General features: G+C 43.3%; 1 protein-coding gene across 3 annotated transcripts in view; it reads right to left on the reverse strand.

Annotated features, from left to right (window-relative positions):
• Positions 1-18,558, reverse strand: part of NRBP1 (nuclear receptor binding protein 1) — an 89,575-nt gene that overhangs the window by 68,096 nt on the left and 2,921 nt on the right. The gene's annotated exons all lie outside the window — the stretch shown is intronic.

Here is an 18,558-nt window from a genome sequence, read left to right on the forward strand (position 1 = left end):
GGGAATGCTCTAGGGAGAGAACTTTTTGCACAGATATTAGCTTGTCATTTGAGTTGCCTCATGGCATTGATTTGTTTGTATCGTTTATGATATTTCTAGTTCTATCAGAATCATGCCCCCATGCAGATCCAGGGGGTGAAGAGAGGACCCGCACGTGGAAACCAAGCAGACATGAAGTGTGAGGAGGGATTTGCAAGGAGTGATGTTGCTTGAAGCACAGAAGGAGGGAAGCCATTTCAGACACAGGGGAATCAAGACAGTTGTGAGATGCACAGCTGTCTACACAGTTGTTGCACCAATTTAGGTAGAACAGATTGAAACTGTTGATAGTACTTTAGCTGGCATCAGCAGGCTTACCAATGAACAGCTATAACCCAGTGCGAGTGTGCCCGCACTTGAGATGTGCGCGGACGAGCTCTAAGGAAGTATCGAGACGAGCAGACAAAGCATGAGAGGGACAAAGACGCCTTCGTACAGATAAGCTTTTAAGAGCCAAGGAGAGCCTAAGAGAAAGGTGCTTGAATGCAAGTTAGAGAGACTTGAGGAAGAGCAAGTCACAGCAACAGGAAACGTTGCAGTCCCTTGCTACTGGTAAGGTACATTTTCCCATGACATGCAGCAGCTGCCACCAAGGATCTACTAGGAACGTGGCCTGCATGTCCCTGTTGCCAGAAGCCAAGCAGGTGGAACCAGTCTGAGAAATAGCTGTTGTTGGAGTCGCTCAAGAAGCAGGTAAGACCTGCAGAAGGAGGCTGCATGTCTGCATAGAATCTGGGAGACAGAGGACTTCACCGATGGGATGCACATCGAAGCATCTGGGACAGAGGATGGTAGCCGACTACACGTCACTAGAGCATCACCAGAGGAAGGAGGAAAACAGTCTGCTCTGCAGGGAGTAGATTGGCCACTTGGAGCAGTTCTCCACCCCGATCCCCAACCCAGCATGGTCAAGCACCAGTATGCTGCACTGGCAACATGAGGTGAGGAGCAGACCCCAATGGCTGAGGAGGAGCCACCTCCCCACAAGGCTGGGAGCCTCATGGCCACCCAAGAGAAGGCAGCATAGAAAGCTAGTTGTCAGGGACTCCCTTCTGTAGGGGATGGAGGTATCTTATCTACTGACCTGATGTCCCATGTGGAGTGCTGCCTGCCTAGAGCCCACATCTGAGACATTACGGAAAGGTTGTCGTGGCTCATCTCTCCCCTGATAGCTACCCCATGCTGCTCATCCATGTGTGTACTTATGGTATTGTCAGATGTGACCCTGAGCAGATCAGCAGTGACTACAGGCCTCTGGAAGCAAGGATGGAGAAGTCAGCAGTACAGCTGATGTTGCCGGGGGATCATGGAAAATTACAATAGGGTAATCGGAGCCACATGAGGGAAATCAGAGGGGGACTCTTTTCAACATCTCAGGTGCCTACAGACAAATGCAAGGAGTACGGAGAATAAACAAAAACTAGAAGTGTTCAGTAATAATTTAGTTTATGGACTAACTAACCAATCTTCTGACTGGAATATTGGTAGAGAACAGTAGAGTCTGTTCAGGAAAGGTAGGCAGAGAAAGAGGGAGGTGGCGGTGTGTTATACATGAAGAATCTAAACTGTGGAATCCCCAACACTGGAGGTTTTTAGGAACAGGTTGGTCAAACCCCTTGCAGGGATGGTCTAGGTTTCCTTGGTCCTGCCTCAGCACAGGAGGTTGAACTCTATGACCTCCGAGATCTCTTCCAGCCCTACACTTCTATTACCCTTTTACTTCAACACCCCGATGATTTGCTCAGACCATTTCCCTCCATCAGGGCCTGTCGTTTTTATAGCATCTTCTACTGCTGCTAGTGCTCTACTGACGTACAAGTCTTGGCTCTGTGAGGCACCCGGGGTACATCTACACTGCAATAAACGTGCACTATGTCCACGGCTGGCTGAAGTCAGCTGACTTGGGTTCACAGGATTATAAAATTGCGAGATGGGAGGTTTCAAAGCCCCAGGCTCCAGCCCGAGCCTCGACATTGTAATTTTATAACCCCATAGCCTAGGCCCCAAGAGCCCAAGCCAGCTGATCCAGACTCAGACTCATTGCGATTTTAAAAACAAACAAGCCAGTGTACCACATACACCCAGAGGCTCCAATCAGGGTCACATCCTGTTGTATTAAGCACTGTTCAAATACATAGGAGATTGTCCCTGCCCCAAAGTGCTTCCAAATTTAGAGACAAGGTGGGGAAGATGAGCACAGATGCATTTTATAAATGGCTGCAATTTCTTAATCCTTTTACAATAAGGCACCGACTACTCCCATTTGCCTCTGCCTGGCCTTCACTACAAACACACAGGAATCACACCACTAACATGATCCTACATCTGGGATGGAAAGCAGCTGCTGTTTACCACCACCAACTACCTACACAAAGAGAACAGGAAAATGAATGACACCATATCAGACTGAAATTGCATGAAGTTTTAGCCAGTGAGAGTCCTTATATTTGAATTTGGCCAACACATGAGGCCCTCATCTCTCCTACTACACATGGAATCTGGGCTGCTTACACTCACTCAGGACTTCGGTATTACATCTCTCTGCCAGAAGCACAACACCCTTAGCACCATGCTGGGACCCTGGGGTCAGCGCTGATTCAGCCAGGGATCAGCCACCAGACCCAGCTGCTAAAAATAAATGATTTAAAAAACAAAACTGGATTATTTAAATTGATTTTATTATTTAAATTGATATTAAATACATTTTTCTTTTTCAAAATAAATCTGTTAAATGAAATCTAAACTTAATACAAAATATATGTTAAGACCTAAATTTATTATAATCTCTGAAAAACATTTAAATAAAAAAAAGTATGCAGAATCCATGAGCCTCTATCAAAAACTGAGTTAAAGGCTGATTTTCTATATAAAGAAAGAATCAGAGGAAAAACCTCTAACTTTTGAGATCAAGCTTTATAAATATGGCACAATAGGTTATGTACTGCATTAAGGGCTTGTTTTAATAAAAAATTATATGCTATTGTATTTAAATGCCAGTTACCATCATAATGCAGCTTGACACAAAGCATAAGCAAAAAAGTTACTTATCTAATAAGCAATATATCAGTCACTGTTTTCTACATACTAAAAATGTAGAATAAGAACCTGAAAATATTAAACAACATAACTACCTAAATAAAAGTATGTAGATATAATGTACCCTCCTAGGGAGAAAAATTATATATCAAATCTAGCATAAAGACTCTGTTTTGCTGTAAATCAAACTTTAATGGCTGTATCAACCATTGAGAATGCCATTGAGACCTCTTTAAAAGTCAATTTAAATGCAGACTCTCCACTTGATGTAAATCAAACCATCTTGAGCACTGCAGCGCAGCAAAGGGCATTTGGTCAGTACTGAGAAGATTGCCTTCTCAATCACCTGAGATGAGAAAACAGACTTTATGTCACAAGTTGGGTTCTCCTTGGAGAGGTGACCAGACATCACACCCTGCTTAGTTTGTGAAAGTCCCATGACGGAGACTTTCTCCACTACAAATCTGCTCACTGCTTCAGGTCCCTCCATCCAATGCCAAATCACAGCCTGTCCTAGATGTCTCAGCATCAACTAAAATGTAACATAGCCCAACAGAATACCTGCTCTTTCCTTCCTATCACTACGGACAGAAGTTACCGAACAGTCATCAGGGTGCCCTCTGCATACGCACACTTGTGGGATTGGCATCTCTCGGTCTAACATCTTCTAGAGAGCACTGTCCTTTGGGGCCACTTTTCCCTTCCTCCCCCTACCTTGCAGACGGTTCTGAAGACATAAGGGGCAGTGGCCCCAAAAGCCTCCCAGTTCCTTCTTTACTTATGGAGTTCTTGACGTGAGACTGAAGTGGGGGAAGGTGGGCTGAACTGTGAATGTGCAGAGCACGCGCACGCACACACTGACCAACCACCGCTAAAATGCTGTGGTCTGGTCTGATGACCACAATCCAAGAAGGAGGTTGATAAATTGGAGAGGGTTCAAAGAAAAGCCACGAGAACAATTAAAGGATTAGAATATCTGCTTTACAGTGATTGAGCTCCTTGAGTCTATCTATTTAGCTGAACAAAGAAGGCTACCTTGATTGCCGTACCTACATGGGGAATATTTGATAATGAGCTCTTCAGTCTAGCACAGAAAGTTCTAACACAATCTAATGGCTGGAAACTGAAGCTAGACTCAGACTGGAAATAAGGCATACATTTTTAACAGCAAAGGTAATTAACCATTGGTCATGGTGGATTCTCTATCACTGACAATGTTTAAATCCAGATTGGATTTTTTTTAAAAAAAACTGCTCTAGGAATTATTTTGGGGAACTTCTCTGGCCTGTGTTACACGTGAAGTCAGACTAGATGATCCCAATGGTCCTTTCTGGAATCTTGGAATCTGAAGTTACTGGTAAGCAACCTTTTTCTTCTTCCAGTGGCCTCTACATATTTCCACTCGTGGGAAATTAGCAACCAGTACAATTCCTGCACCAGGAAGGTGGGTTAAGAATTTCTAAGTGAACAGGAACTACTAAACTGCCATAATGAGAATCAGCTCTAGATGGCACATCAAGAGAATTAGAAGCTAATGTAATTTTGCTCTCCCAGATCATACCTGGACACATTATGGACATTTTTATTTCAAAACACAAGTATATCTTCAAATAATAGCTTTGCAAATTCTAAGAAAACACAGAATAAAGGCCTGCAATGGCTGCTGCCTTTTGATTAGCTGAAAGCCTTTTTCTATATCCAGGTGAACTCACACCCAAGTAGTCATAGCAGGGGTGTAAAAGGGGAAAAGGGGGAATGAGATAAGTTAATGGCCTGTTCAAGATGGAAACAGATGACTTGAGACCGGAAGTGGGGATGAGGACATCAACCAAATCACATTTCCCACATGGACTACAGTTTATAGAGGACTAAATATTTGGCCAGTATCTCGTTAAGTCTATGGACTGTAGCTGTTGACAGATGTCTAGTAAAAAATAATATTCTGACAAATAGCAGTCCAGAGGTCCCAAGAACTTTGTGACTTAAGACTACAACTCCAAATCAAGAAAGATCCATGTGTTGGGAGGGAATATGCCCATCCTTCAGCACAGCTAAATTAATATGCAAAATGACTACCATTAGGTGGGCAATCAAGTGTACTGGTAAGAAGAAATCTAGTTTCCTTTAGCACCGTCATCAAGGCAAAGAAGTTAACTCAAAACAACCCTAGCAGTACATGGAACAGCCCTCCCATGAACTAGGGTATTAGAAGGCGTATGAGGACTGCTGTCCTCAACGTCACAATCCATGCAGCTTTAGGGAGTATTGCAACCACTCCGTAGACCATACTGCCTTGCCGCACAAGGCCTCTCTTCTGAGCAGACTGAGCCCTCTGGATGCCACATCTCTTATGCTTTAGCCCCAGCACACTATTTTACTGAAGTGCCAGGAAGACCGTGGACCTTCCTCCTCCACGTACGTGTTCTCACCTTGTTTTAAACTTACCTGAGGGCTTAGCTCAGGACAATGAGCAATGAAAAGCACTTCCCTTGTCAATTAAGGGTTCTCAACTAAGATTCACCCTGTCAACGGTTGGTGTGTAGTGCTATTCCTTCATCACAGCACATGAAAACTGCTACCTACCGAGTGACATGAGTATTCTATCACTTCTCACAGGGCAAACTCCAGCCCTCTGATCAAGCCAACTAGTCCCAAGTATCCATGGGCGCTTTACTTTAAGCAGCAAACTTTGTTTTATTTTTTTAAAGCAAACCCTGCTATCCTGACCTCATGTGGCTCAGACATTAGGGCAGCATTTCTCAAATGTGGCCACAGCCTCCTGGGCAGTGATTGTGGTGGGCAAGGCAGTGTTACCTAACATACAAATATCGCTTTTCACAGAAACAGACTTACTACCTAGCAAGGTGTTTCTCTCCCCCCCCCCCCCCCCCCCAAAGCAACCAAAAAAGCAAAAACAAACAATAAAAAAAGGAGAATGTGCAAAGCACAGTATTTGTGTCTATTCTGTTTAGGTCCAGTAAGGAATAGAGACAACTGTATGTTATTTTTATTGTTGGAGTCTGCAATAAAAACCTACATAAACAAATTACAATGATTTGGACATGTATATGTGCATATTTGTTTGTTTTTCTTAAAGTTAATTAAGTATTTTAGGAAAAATTGTCAGAGCAACCACCAGCAAGAGTTGGTGGCCGCACTCTGAGGCCACCAAAAAATGTCTCGAGATCCCCTGCATTAGGGCATTCTTGTCAGTATTTGGACTCCAGTCCACAGAAAGGTTCCTTAGAAGCTCAATCAATCTCAACTGACTGCACACAAATAGAAGCCTGCAGAGCTGGTGATCCAACAATGGGCAGGCGACAGTGGAGCAGACCTCAAGAAAGCTCCTTATGGCTAAGCATCAGAACGGCCATTCTGGGTGAGACCAATGGTCCATCTAGCCCAGGATTCTGTCTTCCTACAGGGGCTAATGCCAGGTGCTTGAGAGGGAATGAACAGATCAGGGCAATTTATTGAGTGATCCATTCCCTGTCGTCCAGTCCCAGCTTCTGACAGGCACAGGTTTAGGGACACCCAGAGCGTGGGGTTGCAACCCTTACCATCTCCTAACAGGTCCGTCAATGGTTATCCTCCATAATTTTTTTTTTTTAATCCCATTTATACTTTTGGTCTTCATAATATCTCCAAGCAAGGAGTTCCACAGGACTACTGTGTGTTGTTGTGTGAAGAAGTACTTCAGGAGGAGCTAGTAAACAAGAGCAGCCAACAGGAGTTTTGCAAGGGAGTTCTCCAGGTAAAGGAGGAGCAACTACACGACCCCAGGGGTGAGTTTGCTATCTGTCTGTTGTTGTGTGCTTGGTTGCCGCGTGCCTGCTTGACTGCAGTTTATAGTGTGGTCTGTTTGGGGGGCTGTGTGCTGAGCCTAGCAACCTGCTAGGCAAGGCCAAGAGCTTCCTAATGAGGGTCTGGCCTGCCATGCTTTGATTCCTAACCCTTTAGAATTGCTTGCCAAAGGGGTGGCCTGACTCACAGAGAATATGTGGTTTAAAATGCCTGCTCGTAAGAGACTACAAGAGCTAGCAAACAGGAGCACCAAACAAGAGTTTTGCAAGAGAGTTTAGAGAAGGAGCATGAGAGCCAGATATACCTAACAAACACTCTCTAAACTTGGGCCAATAACTCCCCTCAACCAAAAACAAAAAACAAAAAAACTAACAAAAAAAAAAACCAGCAAGAGTAAAAATAACGGAGGCAGAAGTCCAGTAGCCGAGTCGGGGGCGCGGAGGGGGAGGAGGATCCAGTTTATTGCACTGAATGCAGCATGTACGACTGGCCTTGGGGGCAGGTGTAATGTGCGTGTGTCATAAATATAAAGGGAAGGGTAAACCCCTTTGAAATCCCTCCTGGGCAGGGGAAAGCTCCTCTCATCTGTAAAGGGTTAAGAAGCTAAAGGTAACCTCGCTGGCACCTGACCAAAATGACCAATGAGGAGACAAGATACTTTCAAAAGCTGGGAGGAGGGAGAGAAACAAAGGGTCTGTGTGTCTGTCTATATTCTGTCTTGGCCGGGGATAGACCAGGAATGGAGTCTTAGAACTTTTAGTAAGTAATCTAGCTAGGTACGTTTTAGATTATGATTTCTTTAAATGGCTGAGAAAAGAACTGTGCTGAATAGAATAACTATTTCTATCTGTGTATCTTTTTTGTAACTTAAGGTTTTGCCTAGAGGGGTTCTCTGTGTTTTGAATCTAATTACCCTGTAAGGTATCTACCATCCTGATTTTACAGGGGGGATTTCTTTATTTCTATTTACTTCTATTTTTTATTAAAAGTCTTCTTGTAAGAAAACTGAATGCTTTTTCATTGTTCTCAGATCCAAGGGTTTGGGTCTGTGGTCACCTATGCAAATTGGTGAGGCTTTTTATCCAACATTTCCCAGGAAAAGGGGGGTGCAAGTGTTGGGAGGATTGTTCATTGTTCTTAAGATCCAAGGGTCTGGGTCTGTAGTCACCTAGGCAAATTGGTGAGGCTTTTTACCAAACCTTGTCCAGGAAGTGGGATGCAAGGTTTTGGGAAGTATTTTGGGGGGAAAGACGTGTCCAAACAGCTCTTCCCCAGTAACCAGTATTAGTTTGGTGGTGGTAGCGGCCAATCCAAGGACAAAGGGTGGAATATTTTGTACCTTGGGGAAGTTTTGACCTAAGCTGGTAAAGATAAGCTTAGGAGGTTTTTCATGCAGGTCCCCACATCTGTACCCTAGAGTTCAGAGTGGGGGAGGAACCTTGACAGCGTGCATTCAGGGCAAACAGCTCCAGCACTCAGAGACAGCGTACAGGCTCTGGAGACCAGAGTGACTCAACTGGAGGAGCTAAGGGAGAGAGAGCTGTACATAGACAAGTCTTCTGGGACTAGGGATATAAAAGTTTAACCGGTTAACCAGTCTTATCAGTTTTAGTAAACGGTTAACAATTAAATTCCACAGACCCCCGGAGCCCAGGACTCAGCTGCCAGCCCTGCACCTGGGGCGGCAGCTGAAGTACCTGGCCGCAGGGGCGCAGCAGCAGGCAGCGGAACCCCACTTAAAACATGGGGGTGCTGCAGCACCCCCCGGACCTCCCTAGTTCCCCGGTTAAATGTTTAACCATGTAAGCGATTGATAAAATTTTATCAGTTACACGGTTACTTTCTTTAGCCGCTATTTACATCCCTACCCGGGACACAGCAGAGCAATCCAACCCCCAGTCTAACAGCCTCTGTATTGTTGAGGAGGGGGAAGTATTTGGGAAGGAGAACATCAAGAGGGAGTGGAGAGAAACAATTGCATAGTCTGAACCCTCCTTACAGATGATGTAACGGTATCCTTGTGTACTAAGTATACCACGCAAGGCAAGGGGACCCCTATATAACAGATACTCTAGAATTAGAAATACAGATAGTTGGGTTTGTGATGAGCGGGAGAACTGTATGGTAAATTGCCTGCCAAGTGCAAAGTTTGTGGACCTCTCAATACATCTAGGAGCGCCGTAGGGAAAGAGGAGAGAGGTCCTGGAGGCCAAATTTAGGCTGCTAGGTAAAAGATTAAAGTCCAGGACTCCATGGTAGCCATTCTCTGAAATGCTTCCAGTTCCACACGCAGGGCCAGTTAGACAGGCAGAACTGCAGGGTCTCACTGTGTGGATGAGACAATGGTGTAAGGAGGAAGGATTCAGGTTTATCCAAAACTAGGAAACCTTTTGGGAAAGGAGGACCCTATACAGGCAGGATGGGCTCCACCTAAACCAAACTAGATTGCTGGTATGTCAAATTAAAAGGCCATAAAGGAGTTTTTACATTAAGGGCACGAGAAAGACAAAAGATACGGAGAAGCATACGGTTCAGAAAGACATATCCCTTAGAGGAAGATTAATGTGGATTCTCTATATCTCAGTAAAGAGAAGAGGAATAGAAGTTAAAAAAGTACAGGCAGGAACTGAAGAGAATTAGTCAAATAGAACAGTCCAATTGAATTACACCACATGAAGGCAGACAACTAAATATTGATAAATTTTATAAGTATTTGTATACAAATGCAAGAATTATTAAGATGGGTGAACCTGAGTGATGTACTAAATAAGGATATTGATATAATAGGCATCACAGAATCTTGGTGGAACAATGATAATCAATGGGACACAGTAATACCAGATTTCAGAGTGGTAGCCATGTTAGTCTGTATCGGGGACCCCCCCGCGGGAACACGATACCACAAGGAGTACATGTGGCACTCCCAGTCTTTATTCAAGCCTAATTTAATGATGTCCAGTTTGCAAATTAATTCCAATTCTGCAGTTTCTCATTGGAGTCTGTGTTTGAAGTTTTTTTATTGGAGAATTGCAACTTTTAGGTCTGAAATTGGGTGACCAGGGAGGTTGACGTGTTCTCTGACTGGTTTTTGAATGTTATAATTCTTGATGTCTGATAGTAAACAATACATAGGAATGACAGAATAGGACATGCTGGTGGGGGAGTGTCACTATATGTGAAAGAAGAGTCAAATATCATAAAAATCTTAAAAGAATCAAACTGTACCACTGAATCTCTATAGACAGAAATTCCATGCTAAATAATTAGAGTATAGAAGCAGGAACATACTACTGACAACCTGACCAGGATGGTGATAGTGACTGTGAAATGATCAGGGAGGTTAGAGAGGCTAAAAATACAGAAAACCCAACAATAATGGAGGATTTCAACTACCCCATATTGATTGGGACAGATCACTTCAGGACGGGATGCAGAGAAGTTTCTAGACAACATTAAAGACTGCTTTTTACAGCAGCTGGTCTTGGAATCCACAAGGGGAGAGGCAATTCCTGAATTAATCCTAAATGGCACACATGATCTGGTCCAAGAGGTGAATATAGTTGAACTGCTCAGTAATAGTGACCACAATGTAATTAAATGTTACCGTGGTGGGTGTCTTTGGTATTTCCCCCACCCAGAAGAATGATAAATTTAATTTCAAGAAGGGGAACTACACAAAAACGAGGCCCCTAGTTAAACAGTAATTCAAAGGAACACTGACAAGAGTGAAATGCCTGCAAGCTGCATGGAAACTTTTTACCACCACAGAGACTCAAACTATATATACACACCCCAAATTTAAAAAAAAAAGAAAAACAAAACCACAGTAAGAGGACCAAAAACACGCCACCATGGCAAAACAGAGTAAAAGAGGCGGTTAGAGACAAAAACATCATTTTAAAATGGGAAGTCAGATCCTACTGAGGAAAAGGGATAGGAACAAATTCTGGCTAAATCAAGTGTAAAAGTATAATTAGACAGGACAAAAAAAATCTGAAGAGCAACTACCAAAAGACAAAAAAACCTAACAGCAAATAATTGTTTCAAGTACATTATAAGCAGGAAGCATGACAGACAATCAGTGGGGCTGCTGGACAAATTGAGTCGCTAAAGGAGCACTCAAGGAAGACAAGGCCCTTGCAGAGAAGCTACATGAATTCTTTGCATTGTTCTTCACTGCAGGGGATAGGAGTGATTCCTGCACCTGAACCATTCTTTTTAGGTGACAAATCTGAGGAACTGTCCCAAATTGAGGTGTCAGAGGTTTTGAAACAAACTGATAAATTGAACAGGAATAAGTCACCAGGACCTGATGGTATTCACTCAAGAGTTCCGAAGGAATTTAAATATGAAATTTCAGAACTAATAAATGTGGTATGTAACCTATCCCTTAAATCAGCCTCTGCACCAGATGACTGGAAGACAGTTAATGTGACAATTATTTGCTGTTAGTTTTTTTGTCTTTTGGTAGTTGCTCTTCAGATTTTTCTTGTCCTGTCTAATTATACTTTTACAATTCTTTTTTTTTTTTTTTTTTAAAGGGCTCCAAAGGCAACCCTGGCAATTATAGGTCAGTAAGCCTTACTTCAGAACCAGGCAAACTAGTTGAAGCTACAGAAAAGAAAAGAATCAGACACATAGATTAACATGATTTGTTGGGGAACAGTCAACACGGCCTTTGTAAAGAGAAAAATCATGCCTCACCGGTCTATCAGAATTGTCTCAAAAGGTCAACACACACATGGACAAGGGTGATCTAGTGGATTTAGTGTTCTTCAGAAAGTGTTTGCCAAGGTCCCTCACCAAAGGCTCTTAAGCACAGTAAGGAGTTAGGGGATAACAGGGACAGTCCTCATGAATAAGTATCTGGTTAAAAGACAGGAAAAAGGGTAAGACTGGTCAGTTTTCTGACTGGAGAGATCCACACAAGAGATCCACTTCCTGGACACTACGGTGCTAATAAGCGATGGTCACATAAACACCACCCTATACCAGAAACCTACTGACCGCTATTCCTACCTACATGCCTCCAGCTTTCACCCAGACCACACCACACGATCCATCGTCTACAGCCAAGCTCTACGATACAACCGCATTTGCTCCAACCCCTCAGACAGAGACAAACACCTACAAGAGCTCTATCAAGCATTCTTACAACTGCAATACCCACCTGCTGAAGTGAAGAAACAGACTGACAGAGCCAGAAGAGTACCCAGAAGTCACCTACTACAGGACAGGCCTAACAAAGAAAATAACAGAACACCACTAGCCATCACCTTCAGCCTCCAACTAAAACCTCTCCAACGCATCCTCAAGGATCTACAACCTATTCTGAAGGACGACCCATCACTCTCACAGATCTTGGCAGACAGGCCAGTCCTCGCTTACAGACAGCCCCCCAACCTGAAGCAAATACTCACCACCAACCCAGGAACCAAACTCTGCAACAAAGCCCGTTGCCAACTGTGCCCACAGATCTATTCAAGGGACACCATCACAGGACCTAACCACATCAGCCACGCTATCAGGGGCTCGTTCACCTGCACATCCACCAATGTGATAGATGCCATCATGTGCCAGCAATGCCCCTCTGCCATGTACATTGGCCAAACTGGACAGTCTCTATGTAAAAGAATAAATGGACATAAATTGGACATCAGGAATTATAACATTCAAAAACCACCCGGAGAACACTTCAATCTCTCTGGTCACTTGATTACAGACCTAAAAGTCGCAAAATTACAACAAAAAGACTTCAAAAACGGATTCCAACGAGAGACAGCTGAATTGGAATTAATTTGCAAACTGGACACCATTAACTTAGGCTTGAATAGAGACTGGGAGTGGATGGGTCATTACACAAAGTAAAACTATTTCCCCATGTTTACCCGCCCCCCCAATTCCTCAGACGTTCTTGTCAACTGCTGGAAATGACCCACCTTGATCATCACTACAAAAGGTTTTCTCCGCCCCCCCACTCTCCTGCTGGTATTAGCTCATCTTAAGTGATCACTCTCCTTACAGTGTGTATGATAACACCCATTGTTTCATTTCTCTGTGTATATAAATCTCCCCACTGTATTTTCCACTGCATGCATCCGATGAAGTGAGCTGTAGCTCACGAAAGCTTATGCTCAAATAAATTGGTTAGTTTCTAAGGTGCCACAAGTACTCCTTTTCTTTTTGTGAATACAGACTAACACGGCTGCTACTCTGATATTATTACAGTAGTCAAAAATTTAGATGTTTTTTCAAGGTGGTTGAAAAAAACTTCAGGCACTTGTGTGTATTTGGATGCAATCAGTGTCCTCCCATCTGGAGCAAGCTGAGAAAGCAACTTGGTTCCTAGAGAAAAGCGAACACACAGGCCCAGTACTATTTACTTCTGCTAAGCATGTCAGCTGTGCACAGGTGCCTCTGGTTCAAATGCCAGTCACAAGGGGTCTGCAGACCCCAGTGTAACACTACAGGGCTGGAAAGTTCTAACAACGAATTAAAACAAATTCTGTTCTATGTCTACACCGGAGTTTTTACCTCACATTGGTTGTCTGTCAATAAACATGTTTGTAAAAGCTAGTGTGGACATTAATGAAATGCTTGTTCCAGGTTATAACCGTTTGCATTTTACCCTGGGGAACAGCAGTCTAACTCAGGATAGTCTTGTCTACATTAGATTTTTAACACATTTGAAGCCATGTTTTAGCTAGGCGAGCCAAGGCTAAAAGAGCGAGCTAATCTAACTTCCAACTTCCCTGGCTGTATTGCAACAGGGCTTTTCAATCCTGATGAGATAACCTGATTGAGCTAACATTGAAACATATCCTTTTTGTAAAGGTAGGGCTTTAGTGGACAAAGATTCATTTGTTCTGGCCCAGGGATGCATACAAGACCCGATGTACTCTCTAGACAGTACACTAGGAAGGCTAAAAATCAGCTAAAGCTGCCAGAGAAACACTGTGAGATCTGGGGTTCTTGGTCATTCTTTGGTTTTCATTGCTGAGTGAAATACCCAGTGAGCACCATGGGAAGGGAAAGGTAGTTTTCTAGTAAGCGCCGTAAATAGCATGAGAGGTAAATAGCAGGGTCTGCCACAGATCTGCACTGGGACCTGCACTGTTCAACACATTCATAATCAATCTGGAAAAGGGGGTAAACAGTGAGGTAGCAAAGTTTCCAGATGATACAAAATTACTTGATTATACAAAATTAAGCTGACTGCAAAGAGTTACAAAGGAATCTCACTAAACTGGTGACTTCTTGTCCTAAGACTACAGGAGTGTTAACAGGCCATTTCACCTGAAATGGTCCCTTAGAAAGTTTAGCATAAGTAGTTAGTACACAATCTGTTTATCCTTGTATTTAGGTGTGACACTGAGTACATTCCCAGACCTGAGGAAGACTGCTGCCATACACACAAAATGATGTGGTCTAAATTAGCTGTTACCGCTCAAGACAGATCTTGGAGATGTTTAAGTGTTTTGCTGACACAGCTATCCACAGCTGGGACCCCACAACCTTAGCCCCAAATCCACCACAAGGAGCACACAAACCCTGTGGTGGGAATCTGAGGTAATTTTCAAAGGGGCAATTCTGATGAGAAGCTGCTAGGTAAACCATATTATGCACTTAGGATCACGGAACAGCCCATGAAGGTGTGCATTAACAATTCCTATATTCCAAGGCCAGAAGGAACCATTGTGATCATCTAGTCGGACCTCCTGTATAACACATGCTAGAGAACTGCCCTAAAATAATTCCTAGAGCAGATCTTTTAGAAAAACATCCAATCTTAATTTAAGAATTTCCACTAATGGAGAATCTACCATGACCCTTGGTAAATTGTTCCCATGGTTAATTACTCTCATTTAAAACTTTAGGCCTTATTTCCAGTGTGAATTTATCTAGCTTCAGCTTCCAGCCATTGGATCATGTTATTACCTTTCTCTGACAGACTGAAGAGCCCATCATAAAATATTTGATCCTCATGCAGGTACATAGATTGTGTTTATGCATCCATGGATTGCATTAGCTCTTTTGGCCACAGCATCACACTGGGAGCTCATCTTCTACTTATTATCCACCACAACCCCAAATCTTTTCCAGAGTCACTGCTTCCCAGGATAGAATCCCCCCAGTCAGGTGAGTATGGCTTCCATTTTTGTCCTAGATGTACACACTTACCCATATTAAAACTTGTATTGTTTCTATCCTGCATTTCACTGATCCAAAGTGTTGTCATTCAATAACCTGCATAAAGAACTGTAAGTTCTTAGAAAGAATGAGTTGGTCTCTGGCATATAGAATTTTCCAGCTCTCTGGCTACGAATGTGGGATGTCACTACAAAAACTTGTTTCCATTCACGCACCACTTTCCACGTTTGGGCTCAGTCAAGGGATATATATTTATGGGGAAGAATGGCTGAGAAACAAGGAAGTGGGAGGAAAACTACTGAAGACAGCTGTGCAGCATTTTAAGACTTTTTTCCTCACTTATGACTCAAACTATATACTTTGCAACTACAAACCCCTTGTAGGGGGTTGTCCTATTGCAAGAATGGTAGGAGAGTGAAGCAGAAAGGAAAAAAAACATTTCTGAACATGTTCCCTTGGTACCCAATAAAGTGTATAATAAAAAAGATAAGCACTTAATAGCGATCATCATTCTATTAGCAAATCCTAGTGCAAACCTGCCCTCTTCTTGGTGACTTGCCAGGGCCCCAATGTTCTCCAGCTGCTACATATGGTCTCACTAGATTAAAACTCACTGCCAAATTCTGTATAATTGTAAAGAAACCTAGGCCATTACATACACCAAACTACACTAAAAGAATGTTATTTAGGTCGCAAAGTCAATGATTCAAAAGAAAGGAAATGCCAAAATGAAGGTTGCCTGTGCAACTTTAATTCTGTTCCCCAATGCATATCCATCATGATGTAGACTAACGATCACACACTATTTTGTTCCACAGGATGGATGATGCTCAGAGAATGAATCAGCTGTGTAATGACTAGAGGGTTTTCAACAGGATCACTATCTCACTGCTGCAAAAGTTAGGAGGTGGTGTGTAGTGAATAAAAGTTTGTCTACACAGAGAAATTAGCTGAACAGTTGTTCCACTCTAGCTCCTTCTGTGAACACTGTATTGGAATCAAAGTCACTTTAATTCCAGAATAATTAGTACACTTCCATAGCAATTTATCTGAAATAAAGTGACTGATTCCTGAACAGCATCCACACAAGGAGCTATTCGTGAATAGTTTATTCGGCTACAGCTAGTGTGGTCACTTTCCCCATGTAGGCGAGCCTTCAGGAAGGCTTCTCTGCAGAAAGAGGAAGGCTGACCACATGGTTAAGATAACAGACTACCACCCAGAAAAAAAAAAAATGCTATCCAACACACACACTTCCCATGTGACCATTGGGCAAGTCAAGCCAAAACTGGCATAGGCAGCCACTAGCTGTGTGTTCCTCATTTTCTGGATGCCTCACTTGAGATACATGGAGCCTGACTTTCAGAAGTGGTAAGCACTCACAACTTCAGCTGAAATCAAAGGGAACTGTAGATGCTGAGCATCTCTAGCAGGAAGGCAGTTTGATCTGGAAAAATGAAGAGTTAGTGGGCCCTGAGTTCTGGCATTGACTCACTGTGTGGCATTGGACAGGTCCCTTTGCTCATTTATTTTAGGTTTTCCATCATTAAATATTGCCACATTTTCCCACCTAACCTTATAGAAATGCCAAATATTCTGGAAAACAGACAGCTGGAGAAGTTTGCAACTTTTGGCCTTCATCTGTCTGTTTCTCAGTTTCCTTATCTGCAAAAGCCCCCTCTACCACACAAGCATGCTGTAGAGAAATTATTTAATGTTTGTTAGGCTCCAATACGCCAGTGATAAGCACCACAGAAAAGCCCATGAAGCCATTAGTCATTCCATGTGTGGATATCTGGGTGTGCAATCAATGAGACACGGAGCCACATACTGAGTTAAGACGTCAAACAGAAATACTGAGCAGCTGCCTCATTCCTTAAACACCATCCATCCTGGGTGCTTAGGAAGATGGGGTCCTATGAAGAAAACGTGCTCACATAACTGTAGACTATCATCCCACCACACACAAGCAGGCAGTTATTAAGCGTGTACATACCCTCCTTGTACCCATCAACGGTATGCCTTTACTAGTAAGGGCACACCTTGTTTCCCTGGTATTAGCTAACATGAGATAAAATGAAAACAAGGCACCACATGGTCTTTGCATGTATTAGCAGGTCAATATCAAGACTATGAGCAAGCCTTGGGTTCACCTTGACCTTCTAACTTAGGTGTTAAAACTACCACTGCCTTGTCTTCATGAAGAAGTTACCTAATAATACCGGACATGAAGTAAGCGTGCACTTTTTTTCCCTAGTAAAGCCAAGCTTTGAGAAGGGAGGATGGGGTGTGTCTTGCACAATCCTCAAGATCACATTTGTTTTAGCAGACCGCATCAGGAAGCAAATCCCAGACCCAAGCGCTCCTCATAGACAAGTCCTGTCACCTGCCTGGAGGTCAGCTCTGGTAACAGACCACTAGGACTACGTGAAATGCACGGGCCACAGTGGAGGACGGAAGGAAGCTAGCGTCTGTGACAGCCCACTGGGGGCTTTATAAAGGGCAAACAAAACCCTGCTGTGCATCAGGAGCTTAGTGAGAGCAAGCAGCATGTGAGTCAATTTTACATGGCGTGCCCCTACTTAAAAGGCAGTATTTTGCACTGGCTGAAGTTCCAAGTCAAGCCCGAAATACAGCCACAACTGCAAGAGTCCAGCCAGCAGCTGACAGAGGGATGGATGATTGTGGTAACCTCCACATCAGAGAAGGTCTCAGTCACCACACCAGACAAAGGCAGCAAAACACAAACTGGCCAACGCTCTCTGGATAACCAACAACATGAGGAGACATGTGCACTGATGCCACAAATACCATCTGTCATAAAGATAAAGGGAAGGGTCACCACCTTTCTGCATACAGTGCTGTAAAATCCCTCCTGGCCAGAGGCAAAACCCTTTCACCTGTAAAGGGTTAAGAAGCTACGGTAACCTAGCAGGCACCTGACCCAAATGACCAATGAGGAGACAAGATACTTTCAAATCGGGAGCGGGGGAGGACGGGGGGGGGGGGACAAAGAGTCTGTGTGTTGCTTTTGCCAGGAATAGATCAGGAATGCAGACTCACAACCCCTGTTAGTTAGTAAGTAATCTAGCTACAAATGAGTTAGATTTCCTTTTGTTTAATGGCTGGTAAAATAAGCTGTGCTGGGTGGAATGGATATTCCTGCTTTTGTGTCTTTTTGTAATTTAAGATTTTGCCTAGAGAGATTCTGTGTTTTGAATCTGATTACCCTGTAAGGTATTTACCAGCCTGATTTTACAGAGGTGATTCTTTTACCTTTTCTTTAATTAAAATTCTTCTTTTAAGAACCTGATTGATTTTTCTTTGTTCTTAAGATCCAAGGGTTTGGGTCTCTGTTCATCTCTACAAATTGGTGAGGATTCTTATCAAGCCTTCCCCAGGAAAGGGGGTGTAGGACTTGGGGGGATATTCTGGGGGAAGACGTCTCCAAGTGGGCTCTTTCCCTGGTCTTTGTGTACGACACTTGGTGGTGGCAGCATAGGGTTCAAGGACAAGGCAAAGTTTGTA

This window comes from Caretta caretta, chromosome 3, assembly GCF_965140235.1.
Source record: "Caretta caretta isolate rCarCar2 chromosome 3, rCarCar1.hap1, whole genome shotgun sequence".
In the NCBI taxonomy this organism is placed as follows: Eukaryota; Metazoa; Chordata; order Testudines; family Cheloniidae; genus Caretta; species Caretta caretta.